The sequence below is a fragment of the Electrophorus electricus genome, chromosome 21 (assembly GCF_041902795.1).
Source record: "Electrophorus electricus isolate QZ-2024a chromosome 21, ASM4190279v1, whole genome shotgun sequence".
In the NCBI taxonomy this organism is placed as follows: Eukaryota; Metazoa; Chordata; class Actinopteri; order Gymnotiformes; family Gymnotidae; genus Electrophorus; species Electrophorus electricus.
The window spans coordinates 2,436,284-2,450,000 of NC_137517.1; the positions used below are offsets into that span (position 1 = coordinate 2,436,284).

At 46.0% G+C, this 13,717-nt stretch overlaps 1 protein-coding gene across 2 annotated transcripts in view; it reads right to left on the reverse strand.

The window, feature by feature from the left end:
• LOC113590876 (pleckstrin homology domain-containing family G member 1) overlaps positions 1-13,356 on the reverse strand; it is a 52,285-nt gene extending 38,929 nt beyond the window's left edge. The window contains exon 1 of one of the 2 annotated variants that reach the window (XM_081704043.1): positions 13,335-13,356. The gene's annotated coding sequence lies outside the window, so the exon portion shown is untranslated. Of the gene's footprint in view, positions 1-625; positions 889-13,334 lie in introns of those variants that run through there. The other variant, XM_035521365.2, reaches the window with a different exon arrangement.
• Positions 13,357-13,717: the final 361 nt, after the last annotated feature.

The window sequence follows — 13,717 nt, forward strand, 5'->3', positions numbered from 1 at the left end:
TAAAAGACAACAGAAACAGCACAGACACACACACACACACACACGCACACGCACACGCACACGCACACAAGCGCACACAAGCATGCGCGCACATGCACATGCATGCACGCACGCGCACACACGATTCCACCAGCTTAACCAGCCACAACACAGCTAGTAGTGTAGCTCCCTCACGCACTCACACACACAAACACACGCATACACACACCCATATAGAATGACCATATCTGTTCTCCCAGTCAAATTTTAGGTTTTTACACAGTGTGTGTGTGTGTGTGTGTGTGTGTGTGTGTGTTTATATGGTATGTGTTTGCATGTGTGTATACTTGTACAGTCTGTGTGTGTATAACTTCAAAACCAGAGAATCACTTAAGAAACAGTACTGCACAGCCAACAGTGCAGAAAGAGCTGGAATTAGTGAGCAAAAGTCACAATACTGAAGTACGCAAGCATTAGCCAAACACTAAACTCAGAGAGAGAGAGAGAGAGAGAGAGAGCAGAAAACAACACAGTCTATACTGGCAAATTTTGGCTTATATGACCACAAGTGATTAGCTGCCAATCATCTGAGCATACGTAATAAAGACTGCATGCACCTACACTTGGAAGTAAATGATGAACCTACCCCTCCAGTCCTGGGGTTAACACGCTTTTCTCCGGAATGCTATCCCGGACAGTAAAATCCTTTTTAAGTTGAATTCCATGCTCGGCCGGTTCTCTGTCCCTGACGCACACACTCCCCACGAGCTACTGCTACTGCCGTGCTGAACAGCTACCACGTCCACACCTCTATGAGATCAGCACCCAGAGAGAGAGAGAGAGAGAGAGAGAGAGAGAGAGAGAGAGAGAGAGGGAGAGAGAGAGAGAGGGAGAGGGAGAGCACATCCTGACCAACTACTAATTCAAAACTGTGACACTCCACCCTAACACACACCTGCCTGGAATATCTGGATCATGACCAATGCTGCAGGCAACAGAGATTATATGAATTACAAGAGAGAGAGAGAGAGAGAGAGAGAGAGAGAGAGAGAGAGAGAGAGAGAGAGAGAGAGAGAGAGAGAGAGAGAGAGAGAGAGAGAGAGAGAGAGAGAGAGAGCGCATTTTGAAGTATGAAAGTATGCATGCATGAGGATGGTGAAAGAAGAGAATTAAACAGACAGAGACAGACAGACAGCGTTTTTTTGGGGGGGTTAGTCTTTAAAGAGGTTAGTTTGTCTTGCTCTCTCCCTCACACTCGTATGGACAGATGAAATAACACTGGGGAATGATATGATTTGTGGCGCTTCTCTGTCCCCCTATATGTAACACACACACACACACACACACACACACACACACACACACTACTGCAAATAACTGAGGCATGTACGCGTGTGTGTGTGTGTAACCCTATCTTCATGCTTAAGTGTTTAACAGTCCGGTTTCATGGTCTAAAATCAGTGGCATTGTTTGCCCTGCTGAAACACACACCCCCACCCACCCACGAGTAAAAGGAAAGTCCCTTCAGTAACGTCCAGTATTCACTGCTAGTCAACACTTCCTGAGATTCAAGTGCCGATTGTGTGAAGTGGCGGTAGGACCAATGCCGCCCTCACACACCTACACAAAATCCCTCTCACTCTCCGAAAATACGAACATTCCTGCATCAGTAAGAGCTTCGCTACTCAAACGTGTGGTAATGGCGTGATCGTTACGAGACTGAACTAGGACCTGTTCCCGTCGTCAGGGTTTGAGATAAAACAACACAGCTGAAGGTAGAGTGTACAAGCAGCACCTCCCACTACTCCACCTGGTCTAACCCCAACACGACATTATACGCCAACACAGGTGGGTGTACTGTGTGCAAGCTCCACCCACGTACACGCTCAGCCGGAGACCGAGCGGTTATGGCCGTCTATGAGCAGCAACGCAAACTGGTGGAGAAACTGGTCCAAACTGGTGGAGAAACTGGCCCAAATTGGTGGAGAAGCTTCGCCAACAGAAGTAAAGGTCGAGACTTGTTGGATTGACTCGTGGCAGGGGACTCTGGGAAAGGTCATAGGGAGGGCTGTGAGCTGCAGGTCTGTCCTGGATGGAGGACTGTGGTAAGACTACCAAATGCAGGGGAATTCAAAGGCAAACTCATAGTGACATCACAGCATGCACACAAAGGAAAGATAAGAGGGCGGGGCATCGCCCTCTTGGCCGTCCTGATTGGGTGTGACTCATGAAATGTCATGAGTGACTCAGCAGTTATCCAGTGGGAATCAAGGCCAAGCAACAGGTCAGACTCCGGTGTGAGCACTCAGATCACAGCACGCATGACTACAGCAGCTGCACAGTTTCCATAGAAACAGGAAACCCTCACGTCCTGCTCCGGATATTTAGAGATTAGGCAGCAAACAGGATATGACATCACCCACTGGAGCAGTGAGTAAAGTGCAGTAATCAGAGTCGACTAAGGCAGAATACACACACCTTTATCTACACATCACCCAGCTGGTTCATCTAGGCCTAATCACAGCATGGTCCTTTTCATAAGGAGTACTTGCTCACGGGGCTGTTCAGTTGTTTCTCCGACAGCTGTGCGGATCAGTCGTTCCTGAACATTATTGGTCTGGAGTTGATTCTAGATATTATTATTATTATTATTATTATTATTAACAACAACATTTATATAGTGCCTTTCTCAAAGTCAAGGATGCTTTACAGACAGATATCAGCTTAGCTTTTACAAATCACTCACACACACCAATGAGAAGCAGCAGCCAGTTTACACACAGTGAACTCTCTATCGGAAACCACAGTGTACACTCAGTCGGAAACCACAGCCCCCACGGGGACTGCACCGTGAGGTGGGGAGGGGGAGGGGACAGAGCACCAACCACCACTGGACACACACATATCCAATCAACCCAACCTAACCTAGATGTGGCATTTTCATCTGGAGTTGAGAGGCTGTGTGGAGTTTGGAGTAGTCTCTCCTCAAGAGCATGGAAGAGCCCGTGTCCATACGGGCACGCACACACACACACACACACACACACACAATCCCAACACCAGTCCAGAAGAACTGGGGTCTAGCACCAGTGATCTTCTAAACCTGGTAATTAAGTCGACTTTCAGCAAGAATGTTCCTCAACAAGGCAGGACCCTGAGCCTCCAGCCTCCCTGCACTAGATCATACACAGTACCAATTTTAAATACACTGTGGCCTTATATGCACACACACAGAGGTTATAAATATACAGTGGTCTTACACACACACACACACACACACACACACACACACACACACACACACACACACACAGAGGTTATAAATATACAGTGGTCTTACACACACACACACACACACACACACGTTATATATACATAGTGGTTAAGTCAGTATTGGGAGTCCATGCGTTCGTTATTAAAGCTGAAACCACAGTCACCAACACAGCTGAATTTTTCAATCATGTATGGGTGTGTGTGTGTGTGTGTGTGTGTGTGTGTGTGTGTGTGTGTGTGTGTGTGTGCTTATGCTCCTGTGTGCACAGTAGACACTGGTGATATTGGGTCATGCTTGTTGTCAAACAGCTGTGTGAGTGGGGAAAAGTTTAATCAAAATGAACTTTTGTTTGAAGCCTTGCCCAAATACACATGGACATCAACAGTGTGTGAGTGTTACTACTAACACACACACACACACACACACACACACACACACACACACAGACTTCCATAATGATGACAGCACTGCAGGCTTCATCACAATATGCAGCCAAGCCACCAAAACAGCCCTACAGTCACTCCCAGAAACACAGCCCTACAGTCACTCCCAGAAACACAGCCCTACAGTCACTCCCAGAAACACAGCCCTACAGTCACTCCCAGAAACACAGCCCTACAGTCACTCCCAGAAACACAGCCCTACAGTGACAATTACAAGGCAATTTAAAAATTCCTTAAGAGTTTACAATCAGCCATAAACAGTATCCACTAGTCAGCAGGGCAGTCACTCATCTGGAACACGAGCTAATTCTGGCATACTCGTAACACCCGTAATTTAACTCAGAGTCCTAAAGGAGAGGAGACTTTTCTAATCCATATGTGAACATTAGTTGAAGTTACGTGCACATTGTGCATATGAATCAGTTGTGGTTTAAAAGTCTCTCCCTGCATCTGTGCTCTGTCCTGGTTCTGCAGTCCTGGGGTGGATGAGAGCGAAAGTGTGAAAGGGAGAGGGAGAGAAAGAGAGGGATTAGTAGCTTCTATAGGAAACATTTTCATCCTTCATTGTTGGCTGGACGACCAAAACTGTTAAACATGAGAGGACATGTCAGTGAGGTGGAGGGTTATCTGTGCTTTAGCTCTGCGCTAACACATTAACACACACACACGCGCGATCACACACGCACACGCGCGCGCACACACGCGCACACACACGCGCGCACACACACGCACACACACACGCACACACACACGCACACACACACGCACACACACACGCACACACACACGCACACACAGATAATTGGGCCCAGGCTGTAAAACGATAAGTGTGAATGTGTTAGGACATGAAGAATGTCTTGACACAGCAAGAAAGAACACAAAACCAGACGGCAGACGAACGTGTCAGTCAACCCGGAGGACAACAACACCCACCCGCAGACACACATGCAAACCGCTGGGCTTCATCCACAGCAGCTACCCAGCATGCCAGAGTACACGGGCTCCGTCCTGACCCATAGCAGGTCTGTCACAGCCAGGAACAGAAAGGACCCATTACCATTTTGAGAAACTACAGTTTTGGAAAGTGTACACACGCGCGCACACACACACACACACACACACACACACACACACACACACTGTCTACACCACAAGATGAAGTTTATTATGAGATTACCCAACATCCCGTGGCTCTACAGGGTGTTTAGAAGTAATACTCAGTTCTCTGGTGCCATTTCAAAACATGCCCGTCTCTCCCCTGGGTCCAGTCCCCAAGCCAAACACCGACGAGGATCCACAACATCACAGACTGCATGGACATCACCATCACTGTCTGGCCAGGACGGACAAACCGACCACACGCGTGTGGAAAAAAGCTATTGTCCCTGCCACTGTTTTCAACATCCTGGAAAACGTCTCTAGTGACTGTGGTGAACACTGGTTAAGAAACGCAGAAGACCCCTAAACATGGAGGAATATTTGACTCTTAAGTGCCTGTTAATACCACGTGTAAAATAACTGACTAAATTCAGCTGAACTGTCCTCCATACTGGAGTGAGAAGACAGGAACACAGTAACGTTGTGTAAACAACGTTATGGGCCGCTCTGGGTCTCCATGGAGACACCACCAGGTTCCCGTGGAACTCTCTGTAGACATCTTTGGCGTATAAATACTCTGCCATACTTATCATTCAGAGGACACACAGACGTCCTGTCAGTCAACAAGTGGACATTTTATGGCATTTCACTGACGCTTTTATCCAAAGCAAATTACAACTATGACTGAGTACAACTTGAGTAATTGAGAGTTAAGGGCCTTGCTCAGGGGCCCAACAGTGGAAACTTGGCAGTGGTGGGACTTGAACCAGCAACCTTCCAATTACAAGTCAAGTACTATAACCACTGAGACACCACGGACCACGTGCACTGTTAACAGGACAGGTCAACAACATTAGCAGCTACAGGAGAATGTCCTAGAGCTCAGGTTACATCACACTGCGGAAGAATGCAAGGACATCAGGGCGTGTGTGTGAGAGAGTCCTTTTCACTTTCACTATGAATTGTAGCTGTGTGTGTGTGTGTGTGTGTGTGTGTGTGTGTAAAAAACAGCTGTGTGATTTTTGTCTGACAGATGTTATTCAGCTAATCATAGAGACTTTCCTAGAATTCAACACCAGATTAAAGGTTCAGCAGCGTATTAAAGCAGACGGGCGACGCAGTCGTTTACAGATCTGAGCCATGCTGTCCCTCAGTCTGAAGATGGACAATGTCCAACACAGCCAACAGGTATGTTTAAGACAGGGGGAGGGGGAGAGAGAGAGAGAGAGAGAGAGAGAGAGAGAGCGAGAAGGAGAGAACCTTTGTAAAAGGTCTTGGCTCCTGTTCTCCCAGGTTTAAGTTTAGGAAGTCTTGGTAAGTCTCAACCCTCCCTTCCGCTCCCCCCCCCCCCACACACACACACACCTCCCTCTGTCTGACTGACAGTGGTAGGCTCCTGGTTTTAGGTTTTAGGCCAAAGTGTGTTGCTAATATAGGCCATCTGAGTCCTCAGTGACATCTAGCTTAAGCCACACCTCTCTCCTTCTCCCCATCCGCCTCTCCCCGAGCTACTGCCACAGAAGGAGATCTACGCCAGGGACCAGAGTGGGACGCCTGTTCTAGATGACTCACTTTGTTCTCTCTTTAAATTAACCAACTTTAAGATGCAATAGACACTATATGGACTCTTCATTTACATTGTGGCATTAGAAGGCAGCTTTTTTATACAGGCGCCACAGTTATGACTGAGGGAGTTAATGGAGTCTTGCTCAGGGAGCTGACTGTAGCAACCCGGCTGATGTTGGGCTTAAACCAGCAACCTTCCTAGTACAAGTCAAATAACCACTGAGCTACCACTACCTCTAAAGTCACACCACCACACTTGCAGATCATGAGGGTGGTGGGTTGGATGTTAGCCAGCTTGCTCATCTTAACCCAGCAGACATTCACACACAGACACACCCCTGCTACGAACCAAGCTGCATTTAGACAAAACTTGAAAGTGCCTAAACAGAGTCCAGACCCTGCACACACTCACACGTCCAAACGCTGCACATGCACGCGCGCCCGCACACACACACACACACACACACACACACACACACACACACACACACACACACAGGTCCACTCTGCGCTTATGCAGGTTGTATTACGCTTTTGTAAACGTTTACAGTTCACAGCAATAAAATGTACTGAAATGACAAGCAGAAAGCCTCTCTCACTCTCTCTCATATCTCTCTCTGTCTCTCTCACTCTCTCTCCTCCCTCCCTCTCTCCCTCCTCCCTCTCTCTCTCTCTCTGTCTCCCTCCCTCCTCCTCCTCTCTTCTCCTCCCTCCCTCCCTCCTCTCTCTCCCTCCCTCCCTCCCTCCCTCTCTCTCTCCCTCCCTCCCTCCCTCTCTCTCCCTCTCTCTCTCCTCCCTCCTCCCTCCTCTCTCTCCCTCCCTCCCTCCCTCCCTCTCTCTCTCTCTCTCCCTCACTCTCTCTCCCTCCCTCTCTCCCTCCCTCCCTCCCTCTCTCTCCCTCCCTCCCTCCCTCTCTCTCCTCCTCTCTCTGCTCTCCTCCTCTCCCTCTCCTCTCTCTCTCCCTCCCTCCCTCCCTCTCTCTCCCTCCTCTCTCCCTCCCTCCTCCTCTCTCTCTCTCTCCCTCCCTCTCTCTCTCTACTCTCCCTCCCTCCCTCCCTCTCCCTCTCTCCCTCCCTCCCTCCCTCCCTCTCTCCCTCCCTCCTCCTCCCTCTCCCTCTCTCCCTCCCTCCCTCCTCTCTCTCCCTCCCTCTCTCCTCCATAAATAAATAATAATATATATATATAATATATATATAAATAAATAAATAATAAAATATAATAAATAATAATAATATAAATAAATACATAATATTAATAAATAAAAATAAATAAAATATAATAAATATAAATAAATATATATAAATAATAATAAATATAAATAAATAAAATAATAATAATAAATAAATAAATAATATAATAAATAAATAATAATAAATAAATAATAAATAATATATATATTAAATAATAAATAATATATTAATAATAAATAAAATAAATAATAATAATAAAATATTAATAATAATAAATAAAAATAAAAATAAAAATAATAAAAATAATAACAAAATAATAAATATATTAATATATATAATAAAAATAAATATAATAAATATAAAAATATATAAATATAAATATATATGTATCATCATCATCATATGTAATCATAATATAATAAAAAATATATATCATGTAATAAATATATATATAAAATAATAATAATATTAATAATAATAATATGTAAATGTCATCATGTGTATGCGTAATAATAATATATATACATCATCATCATATAACAAATATATAATAAATAAAATAAATATATAATAACTCATCTCGTAATATCATATATAAATAGGCAAAATAAATAAAATATGCATGTGCGCATCGCCATCATCTGTATCATCATCATCTCTCATCATCATCTCTCCTCATCTCATCATCTCTCTCTCCATCTTATCCCTCCTCTCTCCTCATCATCTCTCCATCATCATCATCCATCTCTCTTATGTGCATCATCATCTCATCATATATATACCATAAATAAATAAATAAATATATAAATATATAAATATATCTATTATATAATAATATATATATATACTATCTTATATATATATATATATACATCTCATATATAAATATATAAATAAATATGTCTCTCTCTCATATCTCTCCTCTCATCATATACATCATCTCCTCCTCTCTCTCATCTCCTCTCTCCTCCTCCTCTCTCCCTCTCCTCCTCCTCCCTCTCCCTCTCTCCCTCCCTCTCTCCCTCCTCCCTCCCCTCCCTCTCTCTCTCTCCCTCCTCCCTCTCTCTCCCTCCCTCCTCCTCCCTCTCCACTCCCTCCCTCCCTCTCTCCTCTCCTCACCTCTCCCTCCTCCTCCCTCCCTCAGTTCAGAGCACTGAAAGTTTTGCACCATCAGCAGTTTTGTGCTAGGCCACAGTGGTGCGCGCGTGTGTGTGTGTGTGTGTATATGTGTGTGTGTGAGAGAGAGAGAGAGAGAGAGAGAGGGAGGGAGAGAGAGAGAATCATCTCAACTGCTCAAAAAAACCCCAAATCTTTCATTAAAAACATTTAATCAATTATTACTGTGTAGCGGTCTAAATACTCTGGCATGCTCTCTCTCTCTCGCTCTCTCCCTCTCTCTCTCACACTATTTATATCCCACTTCCGTTTATTTATCCAGTTCATTGTTCAACCAACATCTGCTGCAAGCCTGAAAAACAATGAACAGGCCACACACACACACACACACACACACACACACACACACACACATCTGTTGGAAGCATGCTTGCTCTTCCTCCTCTATTGTTCACTATTTCAATTAATCTAATAGACGATACCAGCTGTTTCCACACACACGCACAAACACACACACGCACACGACTATTTGGAGTCATATAAACAACCATCATGTTATGGAAGATAGAGGTGGAAATGTTCACTGCACAAAAACAGATGGATTAAAACACACACACACACACACACACACACAAAACACGCTTAAACACACACACACACAAAACACGCTTAAACACACAGTCTCACACGGACATGTGGTGATTCACATGGACATGTGGAGGATTCATGAGAAAGTTAAGTCACTAAAAGCTTCTATAAACACATAAGCATGACAGCCACTCTAGCCATGTCACACACACACACACACACACACACACACACACACACACACACACACACACACACACACACACACACACACAGATCGTACAGTGGAGGTGGGGGGGGGGTGAGCCATTTTAGTTCCTTTACATTTCTGTCTTTCCCCATACAGGAAGTGGATGTCACTGCCCCACAAACACTGTTTACTTCCTGTAAGCTTCCAGAAGGATATGCTTAATTTCCCATGGTGCTCTCTGGCTGCCAAACAGAAAAGACACAGATAAGGGCATGATGAACCAATCTGCAAGTATAAACAAAAGGGTAACACATACACGCATGCACACACACACACACACACACACACACACACACACACACACGCACACGCACACGCACACGCACACGCACACGCACACACCTCTATTGTCAGTCCCAGGCAGATAAGAAGACCTAGATGTAAAGGAACACAAACACAGAACACCGATTCCAGATCAGATCATTCTGGACCTAAATGGTCAGACTCTAGGAGAGAAGAAACGTTCTGATATATACAAACATGCATGCCAACCTCTGGAGTCCACACACACACACACACACACACACACACGGGTGTTATTGGATAACTGAAGGCAAACTGACACACCAAAGCCTGCTTAACATCCCGCCACATTAGTTACTATGGTAATACATCACTTCCAACCATCACATCACACCGTAATTTCCATGTGTCATTAATCTAATAATCCCAGATGAAAGCGATACAGCACAGTGGATAATCTGCTCATCTCAGCAAACATTATTTAAACCCACAAATCATTGGGCAGATTTGGATCAATATGCACCCCATTATGTTGCCATGACAACAGCAGGGAAAACAGCCTGGCCTTTTGCTTTGATCGGTCTCTCTGACATGAAGGAGTCTGAAGTCCATTTGGATCTGTCAGAACCCCCCACAGAAGCTCTGCCCATCGCAGCCTCTATTTGTTTATGTTGTTAAACAAGGGGAAGGTTTTGCATGCAGAGATTTGCAAAAAACCCATGTCTCACACACACACACACACACACACACACACACACACACACACACACACACACACACACACACCTGTGCACAAATCTACACACCCAGATACACCTGTGTGTACATCTACACACACACACGCACACATGCACACCTGTGCACACATCTACACACACACAGATACACCTGTGCACACATACTCATGCACACACTCACATACTCACACTAGCGTCTACAATAGGATGGCTAGTGAGAGAGTGGAGCCCTGCCATACAAGCCCTGTGGTCTGCACTTTCTGCTTCTTCTGTGACCTCAGTGACCTCCCCACAGCCGCACACAGACACCGGTCTCCTCAGCTGGACGTACGTTCAGGTGTGTCCTCCTCCACCCGAGTGCCATGTGGACGCTGAAGAGGAGGGGAAACCTTCACACACTGAAGGAAGAAAGTAGTCTTCCTCCTCATTTCCTGTACGGTGACCGAGAGGGGTCAGACAGCTGGGGAGGATGTGTTACACACACACACACACACACACACACACACACACACACACACACACACACACACACACACACACACACACACACACACACACACAGCAGGGATCAAACAACACTGCCCATTTCCAAGAATCACAAGGGACAAGAAAAACCTATTATACCTGATTTTATATACTGATTTTCCTGGAATTGAGGAGAGAGGGCCATGGACAGGGAGAGAGGTAGAGAGAGAGAGAGAGAGAGAGAGAGAGAGAGAGAGGAGCAGTAAGAGAGAGAGAGAGAGAGAGAGAGAGAGAGAGGGAGAGAGAGGAGCAGTAAGAGAGAGAGGGGGGAGAGAGAGAGAGAGAGAGAGAGAGAGAGAGAGGAGCAGTAAGAGAGAGAGAGGGAGAGAGAGAGAGGAGCAGTAAGAGACAGAGAGAGAGAGAGAGAGAGAGAGAGAGAGAGAGAGAGAGAGGAGCAGTAAGAGAGAGGGGGGGAGAGAGAGAGAGAGAGGAGCAGTAAGAGAGAGGGGGGGAGAGAGAGAGAGAGAGAGAGAGAGAGAGAGAGAGAGAAGGAAATGTTTGGGAAGAAGAGAATTCAAATGAAAAGCTAAATGGTGCCAGACTCATCTTACCCTTCTTCCCCCCCCCCCATCTACCCCTCCTGCGCATCTGCCCCCCCCATGTACCGCTCCTCTCCCCATCTACCCCTCCTCTCTGCCCATTTACACCCCCCATGTACCCCCCTCCCTCCCCATCTACCGCCCCTCCCCCAGTGCATGACCTCTCAACAGGATGCATGAGAAGAACAGTTGAAAGGTCATGACCTCTACACAAAGCCACACTTGGCTCTTGGGGTGGAAAACAGGTTCTTGGGCATCTCTACAAAGCAACACACTCACATATCCCAAAAATCTTTAAAATGCCAGTGATCGCACTATTGAATTCTCAATAGTATACAACAGTCCAGCTTTATAAAGTTATAAAGTTAAACTACACTATACACAACTATCATCAATACTTGTTCATATTGCCCCTGTCCAATCAGAAATAAGTTCTGATATCTTAGTGGTCACAGACAGATGTTTACTTAAAGTTCACATTTTGATTTTGTGTCTAGATTAACTAGTGCTCTTGCCATCGCCACGACTACCATTAAGGGTAACCATGACTACTATCAATATTAAAGCAGGTCTGTCTTGAAACACCTTCCACAAAAAGCCAATCACATCCAGAAGATAAAAGACTCAAAACTTCATAGCTGAACAACTCTCCTATAGACTCTCTCTCGAAGAAGAAGAAGAAGAAGAAGAAGAAGAATGTCTTGACACAGCAAGAAAGAACACAAAACCAGACGGCAGACGAACGTGTCAGTCAACCCCGAGGACAACAACACCCACCCGCAGACACACATGCAAACCGCTGGGCTTCATCCACAGCAGCTACCCAGCATGCCAGAGTACACGGGCTCCGTCCTGACCCATAGCAGGTCTGTCACAGCCAGGAACAGAAAGGACCCATTACCATTTTGAGAAACTACAGTTTTGGAAAGTGTACACACGCATGCACACACACACACTCACTCACTCACACACACACTCACTCACTCACTCACTCACACTCAATGTGTACTTCTGAGACATCTCTTCTCTCTCTTGAATAAAGGCATGTGAAATATGCTGTGTAGGAGTGTGTGTGTGTGTGTGTGTGTGTGTGTGTGTGTGTTCACTCCTTTTGTTGAACCTTTCAACTCGAGCCTGTGGTGTGGAACTGATTAGCTAAAGAAACAGTGGTGGACCTTCATCAACCCTCATCTGGATCCTTCTCAGATACTGCACACACCTCCGTCCCAGGTGTGATGGATGTCTGGACCCTCAGATGGCTGAAGGACTCCACTGTGCCAAGTTGATCGCCTAGCAACCACTAGTATGTGCCCGGTGTGTGTGTTTGTACCAGCTGGCAAGACCTAGCCTCTGCCATCATGGAGTGTGTGAGGGGCAGAGCTTGTGTGTCACACACACAGCAGGGAAGATATGAAAGATACGAGTGGTGTGTGTGTGTGTGAACGGGAGTCTCTCGTTAGTCTCTCCATCTCTGCTTATGAACAGATAAAACAAATTCACTCCCCTCAGAGCACAATCTTGCACCCAGCAAGACAGTCTGCAGCAGCTACTGAGACAGAGAGAGGGGGGTCACTGAGGCTTCTGTGTTCATCAACTTTGAGAAAGTTTAGAGGGTACGGTCGAGTCGTTACTTATCTTTGGGGTCAGAGAAATTAAATTCAACAGTGAACTTTCTGAAGTCTTTCGGCCTTCCTATCTGATCCGGCGAGATCGGATGCAACTTTATGCCGTCTGATTGCCTGCAATAGCGACCAGGACCGTGGTGACTAACAAAGAGTGCGCTCACCTTCTTTGTTTTGGGTCGACGCCGACACTCTCAAATCCAGTGCGGGGAGAGCGTGGTCTTCACCCGCCCGCCTGCTTTCTGGAATTCCGTGTGCAACGACGACGCCACTCGCGGACAAACCGTCTTTAAGAGGCTTTGAAAAGCTGCTATTGAGATGAGTTGGACGGCAGCCAGCGTCCCGGAGTGGGTTGCACTGCAGATAGCGCTGCTCACAGCGTCCAGTGCGCGACAGAGGAATTCCGGCAGGGTGTCTGGGAATGCTGGCAAACGAGCACACTTGTTTCACAAACCTTTTAAAACGTTATTCTTCACCTAATGCTATTTGGGAGAAAACAAAATAGCAGCGAGGCAATTAGATGCAGCTACCACGTGGCTGCGTGTCG